Source organism: Pseudorasbora parva, chromosome 23, assembly GCF_024679245.1.
Source record: "Pseudorasbora parva isolate DD20220531a chromosome 23, ASM2467924v1, whole genome shotgun sequence".
Taxonomy (NCBI): domain Eukaryota; kingdom Metazoa; phylum Chordata; class Actinopteri; order Cypriniformes; family Gobionidae; genus Pseudorasbora; species Pseudorasbora parva.
Window position 1 is genome coordinate 10,292,865 of NC_090194.1, and position 8,562 is coordinate 10,301,426.

Here is an 8,562-nt window from a genome sequence, read left to right on the forward strand (position 1 = left end):
ATCGCTCCACGGGCCTTGCTCAGCTCCCTCAACATTTGGTCCTGCTCTGCTTCATACTACAGTAACATTAATAATCACATCCATGAACATGATTTCTGCTCGATTCCTATCCCGATTCTTTTCCCCCGGCTGTTAGGTGAAGACCACACATCCCAAGATTCTGAGCTCAAACTTGGTGTCATCAAACATCAAATTTTGAATAGGCGCCCTATAGCGGACGGAAAAGTTATATAAGTTATATAGTGTAGTTTTAAAGGAGTACTTCAAACTGGGTCATTAATGTAGTAGAAATGTGATTTTTTTTATATTATTTAGTGCTTTCTAGACTGAGAAAAGACAGAAAACGTATTTTTGTATCATGGGGATGAAAGAAAACAATTCCCAGAAAGCTTCACTGCCCTATGAGGCCACTCTCAAAGACACCGCTACTAGATTACTGAATCACTGATCACTTTCTCACCGCGACCGCGTTCATTTTCATAAAATCAGTTCAGTTAGAGAACAGACACTACAATTAAAAACTGAACGTGTCTGTTCAATATGTGATTTAGCCGCTGAGGAAGTCTCACAGGCAGCCCAAACTGCTGCAGGAGTCAGATATATTGACAGTCATGGATGAGCTTGTGATGAGAGCTGAGGTAAACATGCCCGTGGCGTAGATTCACAGCGTTGAATGTGAATCTGTTCAGTCTGCGTTTTCAGTTCATGCTTTTGAAAGCTTAACTTTCATAGGAATTAGTTTGAGAAGTTGAAAGACTTACTTTGCTCTGCTGGCTGCACCTTTTAAACATGAATGCTGTGAGTGTAATCTCCATCCCCCACGCGCGAGTTGAAAACATGCGGAAATGGCTCCCTCTGCTGGCTGTAGTCTTTAGCCTCTGGCCAACAATTCCTCCGATGGCACAAATTGACGATATTTGCGTCATGGGAGGAATTTTACCAGAAATAAAATGCATCAATCTCTTGTCACAATCATTCGAATATACTCCAGGGTTTCTACTTATACAAAGCCATATGCTAATCGCTGAAGTAAACCTTTAAAATATGTCAGTTACCTTGTTTTGTCTTAAAATGCACACCCCTTTTTTAAAAGACATTTTTATAAAAGCTACTTAAATGTCCTAGTTGAATTTAGGCCTAATCTTGGCTTAATTTAAGCCCTGTCTGTGAAACCAGGCCTTCATCAGGTCATTGCAACCTAGGCTCATGTCTCAATCTGGTGATGGGCAGTTTCGAAACACTGCTTTGTGAATCTTTGAAAATCATTTGTTTCCATCCAGTCATTAGGAGTGGATTTCAAACAAGTTCAGCGCAAACCCAGCCCTGAAGCAAATTTAATTTCATTAAAGGCTGCATTCAAAGGCCGTTGCGTTACAATGAAGTAAGGAAGGCTGTCCCAATTCGAAGGCTTTCAAATGCGGCCTCAAAATGCAGCTCCTTCGTGGCCTAGCCTACCTCAGAATTCATTGCAAGCTGGTGACGACAGGTTTTTTTTTTTGAGAGAGAGAGAAATTGCCAGATTACACTTTTAAATTAAAATATTTTGTTTTGTAGTTGAATAGTCAATGATGCAAAGCAGTTTAAATGTTGACATAACTTACTAAGATGTGATCTTATATAGTTTATACTCTTTATTATATACATATAAATAGACTATGGTGAACATATTTAGTAGTGAACCCTGTTTTGTTTTCAGACGGTTGAATCTAACTTTCAAAAAAAGTCCAGGACAAAGGTTACTGCAGTTCATCAGCAGCTGTCACAGTTGCTAGGCGACAAGAGCAATCCTCTCTAGGCTAGACCGTCCCATTTAACAACACTTGGTCTGACCTTTGCTGACTTCGAAGGTGTGGCCTTTGAAGTCTGTGTCCTACAAAGGATGCAGCCTCTGAATTGGGATGTCATGTGTTTAGTGTTTATTCTGACACATTCAGCTCATCTGATGCTCACAAATTCACTTTTCATGTAACCTTAAAGCGTACATAACACATAAAGTATCTACCAATCTCATGTTAATCCTGAGTAACTATAGAGTAGTATTGCATCCTTCATATATCTCCGAAGAGTCTTTAGTTTTATCATATTTATAATAGACACACTCGCTGTGCCAATTCTTTCAGAAAACACCCGAGCTTGTGCAGGCCTGCGATGGGCGGAGCTAAAGAGTCATGAGTGCGCGCACAATATATCATTGCATTATCCCTGGATAACTTTCGATTCAGCTCGTTGATGGGAGTGCTTTCGCTCTCACTAGGGTTGACATGTGCACACGCTCATACGGGAGAAGTGGCCATACAAGCAAGTAAACAAGACTCTATACAGAGCCCTGCTCGAAAAAAAAGTGTATTTGACACAGAAAATCTTTGTCATCCTCGTTTTTTTGTTTGTTTTTTTTAGCACGAGAATCCAACTCTAACTGTGTAAATAAGTCAGAATACACGAAATAGCTTTATAACCCCCTTAATGTTATATTGTCATGTTTATCAAAATAAAACTGATAAAATGGGTATTTATTGGTATTTAAATAGGTATAGAATTATGAAATGTACTCTATAAATATGGCTCTGTATTAGGAAGTACATGTATTGAATAAAATGTGTTTCTGTTCCTTCATGAGAACATCTGAATGTCCTGTGTATTTGACATGTACAGTATTGCATCTAATCCACTTCAGATTAACTGTGCAAACACCTCAAAAGCGCCACTATGGGAAAAAAAAAAACGACATCACGGAATAAAGCCACTCATACCAGCCTTATATTTATGACTTTGCCTCATAAAACCCATTAGTCCTAGCCTAGAAATCTAGACGCACCCTAGCGGCAGCAAATTTAATCTGCCCGCGAGTGTCGTCTAGCAACTCTCAATACCCTTCTGAGCTGTATTCCCCTAACTCTTGCCAGGCCAATCACATCGTGTATAGAGTCGGTGGGCGGGGCCATAATGAAGACTGCCGAGTTGCGTTTGCGTGCTTCTAGTAAACACAGAAACTGGCGAACGGCGGTCTTTCGAATCAGCTTTGACCGCGACTCTGGAAGACTTGGAGTTAAGCTTTTCTCTGAGAAAAGAACAAAGAACGCCACTGAAGTCATTCTTAAAAAGGGAAGATGTGTTCAGAGTTTTGCCGACCGGATTCCAATCTGATACGCAAATATTCCGCTTTGTACTGGCAGTGTGAACATAGCCGAAGCCAGTCAGCCTGTTGTCGGTGTGGTGTGAATAGGCTTTAGAAATGACTGTCAGGGCAGAATTTGCGCTAAATAAAATTGGGAATTTTTGGGAATTATCACGTATCAAACTGCCAAAGTCATGTGATTTCACTTCATTTTGCAGAAATGTGACCAAAGGCGTGCTTTCCTAGTAAGCCTGGGTCGGATTATTCTCTACCATTCATATTCTGAAACTTATGTGTTAGCACAAAGAAATGTTAATGAATGCGCTTGTCTGATATGGTGTGGTATTATGTCTTCTGGAAGGTCACCAAAAAATGTAATGCAAATCTGAATCTAAATTGAATGCAAATTGAATGCAAAACTTCGGCCCCTGTTTACTGCAAGGACAAAAAGGCCTGCGTTACACAAGATCTCTCTTTCAATTGTAGCTTATTTCTTTTTCTCTTGTATGGTTTTAATATAAATTTATTTAAATCACAGTGGATGGGTGCTTGAATGTTGATTTATTTTTTTGTGCGTTTTGCATTCAAAGCTACAATAGTTGCCGACGATGAACACTGTTGATATAAAATCACAGTAGAAGATGACAGTGGGTTGAACAGACACTTGTAAAGGGAGGAAAGCACATAATCACTGTGTCATTAATTGGTTTCCATGTGGATTTTACAGCACCAGACATGTTTGCACAAGTCAGAATATAAAGTAAAGAGACCATACTTGGTAGGCAATCTAATTTATTCCTTTGACATCCATAAGCACTCTGCAATGTTTGTCAGTTTGAGTTCTTTTATACACCCTCATAAAATAAATTCAATTGTTTTCCGCCATACTGTATAAGATGACCAGGTTGTCTAGTGCCTTTATCATAAACAATTAAAAAAATATATATATATTTGTTCAGATCAAACCTAGGTGTTTTAATACAGTTTACTGATTAAGTTTGAGTAAATCAGATTTAGAGTCATAACAACTAGACATTAAGCGAGATTTGTCCCGCCAAAATTCAGATTTCTGTTTTTATTTTATTTACTACATCAACACTAAAATCAAATTAGTTCGATCTACTAAAAAGTGTGCAAACTGATTGCCTTAACAAAACAAGTAAAACAGGAATAGTATTGTGCTAACAAATGCTTAGTCAGGTTAACTAACACAAGTTATAGTAACTAAAAATAAAATGTAAAGAGAACTTGATCTTTTACTTTAGATTTACTATTGACTGTTTTGCATGCATAAACGCACAGGTGTTTATGACTTAAGTGTTGCTAATAAAATTGTAAACAATCATTATATGACATAAAGGGAAATATTGCACAGGTTCATTTTAAAAGGTGACTTAAATCATTAACTATAGGTAATTATTCAGTCAGAAGCTAGGCCAACTTTTAAAAGCAACCAATTTATTACTTCTCTTCTTTTGAAACAAAATAACTGATTTATTGTTGCATCGCTGCAACAATAGGAACAGAGTTATAATATGAATGTTCCAATTGCCAAAAAAAGGGAACCCTGATCACCATAATGGTGAGTTTTTGGGGGGTTTTGCTTGACAAAATGGCACTCAAACCATCAATTAATCTTAAAGGGTTACTTCAGCGATTAGCATATGGCTTTGTATCAGTAGAAACCCTGGAGTATATTCAAATAAATGTGCTTTCCCCCCTCATATCCCCCTGAGACAAGAGATTTATGCATTTTATTTCTGGAAAAATTCCTCCTATGATGCAAATTGACGATATTTGCATCATAGGAGGAATGTTTGGCCAAAGGCTAAAGACTACAGCCAGCAGAGGGAGCCATTTCCGCATGTTTTGAACCCGTGCATGGGGGATGGAGATCACACTCAGAGCTCAGCTCGCAGCTACAGGCACTCATTTAAACGGAGCTATGGTGAGCAATGTAAGTCTTATAACTTCTCAAATTAATTTCTATGAAAGTCAAGCTTGCAAAGGCATGAACTGAAACTCGCTAGACTGACCTCGCATTGTGAATGTATGCCGCGAGTGTAGTCGCGATTACCTCAGCTCTCATCAGAGCTCAGCTCATTTATCTCACTCCTGTAGTCAGTGCTCAGTGCTGTAATACTCGTGCGGTGACTCACTCATTATATTGAACAGACACTTTCAGTTTTTAATTGTAGTGTCTTCTCAGTCACTGTAATCCAGTAGTTGGCTTTGGGAATGGCCTCATAGGGCAGTGAAGCATTCTGGGAATTGTTGTCTTTCATCCCCATGAGACAAAAATAAATTTTCTGTCTTTTCTCAGTTTAAAAGGCACCAAATTCAAAAATAATTTTTACTACATTAATGACCTAGCCTGACAAGCCAGACCCACATCTCGCGGGTAGATTAAATTTACTGCCGCTAGGGTGCGTCTAGATTTTAGGCTATTGATGACCCAGTTTAAATACAGATTCATCTCCCCAGTGCTGAAGTAGCTCTTTAACTTGGGTTTTCTGAGTAAACAAGGAATAGTATGTGAATAGTACAGATTACTATAGATTTACAATTAAAAATTTACAATTAAGACACTGTAGAAAATAATAACGGAAAATGTGGTAATTTTCTGCCAGTACATTATCCAGCAATTTTACGGAAATTTCTGTTAACTCTTAAAACACAAACTAATGAAATGTGTAATTCAAAATACAGGTAAAACACCTGCAAAAAACTATTTACGGAAAATTCCTTCATATTTATATGGTACATTGTGCCCTATTTTTACTGACTTTTTTACAGTGTAAGTAAAGTTAACTAAAAAGTGTAAGTTAGATTCACTGTTATATTTTACAGTTTATAAATAAGATATTATTTGGACTTAACCACTCGATTCATATGGATTCGTTTTAAGATCTTTTTATGAACTTTTTGAAGCGACAAAGTAGTTGCGTAGCTGTTAATGGAGGGACAGAAATCTAGAAAATATCTTTATTTGTGTTTCGAAGATGAACGAAAGTCTTCAGGGTTGGCAACAACATGAGGGTGAGAAATTGAAGACAATTTTTGGGTGAACTAACCCTTTGTATGTCTAAACTACAAGTTTTTACATCATCATTTGTTATTTCACATTTGTACCTGGATGTACTATAAAAAAGATCATTAAAACAATTAGATGATCTATTTTTGATACACAACAAACATTTATTCAATATTATTTATAGGTTCATAAACATAATTAGGGGCATTTTTAGCTTGAGCATGTATAAACTTTGGATTGATGTCAAAACATACCACATGGGATAAAGATTGGATTATGGCCTTTATTAGCCTTTTATTACTGAAAGTTTTGTAGAGTGGACACATCAGCTACATTATTTAAGAGTTCAAATTGTGCTGAAAGCAGCTCAAAAGAGGTGCTATTTTCATAACCTCGTTTCTAAATAACAAGTGTGAGATGTTCCTTTACATGGTGTTTAGAACAAGAGTTAAGCGTAATGTGAAAAGCCCTTGAGTGTAAACATAATAAAATACCGATAAGACTGTAAGATCTGATCCAAAACACTTGATATTTTCACTCCATCAAGTATAAAGTCAGAAATGTCACAACAATTATTATTATTATTATTTTTAAGAGGCAAATGTCAAAGTACAACGAGGTTAAACAAAGTAAAAAAATAAAATTGTATATTCGGGTGTACGTGGAAGGGAAAAATGTGCGTTCACTTTATTTAGCGTTCATGCAAACACTATGTTCGGATTCATCAATTGGAATGAATTCATTCAAATTGAAGCAATAAGTGGCCATGTAAATGTCAATTTGTATTGTGACATTTCTTTTGTGTATATTTTATTTGCCATTTTCCTGTAGATTGTAATATCTCTACCCCTTTTAACCATTTGTGTGTTCGTTAGCACATAAAGATATTTACACAAGAACAAGCATTACCAGTAGCAGAGGTCAGAAAAATGTTAGATTCCAAGGAATGCTCAAATATAAATGCAGGTGAGAGACGGTCGATAGCAACGACACAATTAAAGCACTTTCATTCAGCATTCTCTGCAATGTAGAAACATGAGCTTAAATATGTTTCCATGACAAAATTCCATGCTCACCAAGTTATACAACACTTGCCCAGGGTTCTTCTAGACCTAATAAAACACCTTTTGTTTTTTAAACAGCATGAAGATTAACTGGCCAGATGGATATATTGCATTGCATGAGTTCCTGTTTTTCCACCTCTGCTGAGGGAATGACATGCTCTGCCTCTTTCACATGCACAGAAATGTGTGCTCATGCACTAGATATTCACTCATTCAATCATGCTGAAATAAATGAATAGTTTAAGCGTGCAAGTATGAGGTTGATGACAATATTGCCCCTTCAATTAACAGTGAATCAAACAGTTGGAGTGTTAATTAGCAGCAGAATGACTGAACTCCCTGGCTGTCAATCTAGACAGCCATCAAAATAACTAACAAACGGTCTACCAAATGAATGTCTTAAATAAAAATATTAACAAACTGAATGCACTGGCTGAGGCGTGATCAAGAATCATAGCCCTGAAACCAGTGGACAGTTTCTACAGCCCAACCAGAAAGTATTCACAGCGCTTCACTTTTTCAACATTTTGTTATGGTAAAGCCTTATTTCGAAATGGATTAAATGTATTTTTTCCCTCAAAATTCTACAAACAATACCCCATAGTGACATTGTGAAAGAAGCTTGTTTGAAAACTTTGCACATTTATTACAAATAAAAAACTAAAAAACACAACACAAGTACATATGTATTGACAGCCTTTGCCATGACACTCAAAATTGAGCTCAGGTGCATCCTGTTTCCATTAATTATCCTTAAGATGTTTCTACAACTTGATTGGAATCCACCTATGGTCAATCCAGTTGATTGGCCATGCTTTCTAAGAAACACACCTGTCTATACAAGGTCCCACAGGTAACAGTGCATGGCAAGGAACAAACAAAGCCATGAAGTCCAAGGAATTGTATTTAGGCACCTCTGAGGCACAGATTTGGGGAAGGGTATAGAAAAATTTCTGCAGCACTGAAGGTCCCAATGAGCATTGGAAATGGATCCGTAAATGGAAAGAGTTTGGAACCACGAGGACTCTTCCTAGAGCATGCCACCAGGCCAAACTGAGCGGTCGGGGAAGAAGAGCCATAGTCAGGGAGGTGACTAAGAATCCAATGGTCACTCTGACAGATCTCCAGCGTTTCTCTATGGAGAGAGGAGAACCTTCCAGAAGACCATCCATTTCTCCAGCACTCCATTAATCAGGCCTGTAGAGTGGACAGACGGAAGCCCCTCCTCAGTAAATGGCACATGACCTGAAGGACTCTCAGACCATAAGAAACAAAATTATCTGGTCTAATGAAACAAAGATTTAACTATTTGGCCTGAATGACAAGCATCATATGTGAAGGAAACCAGT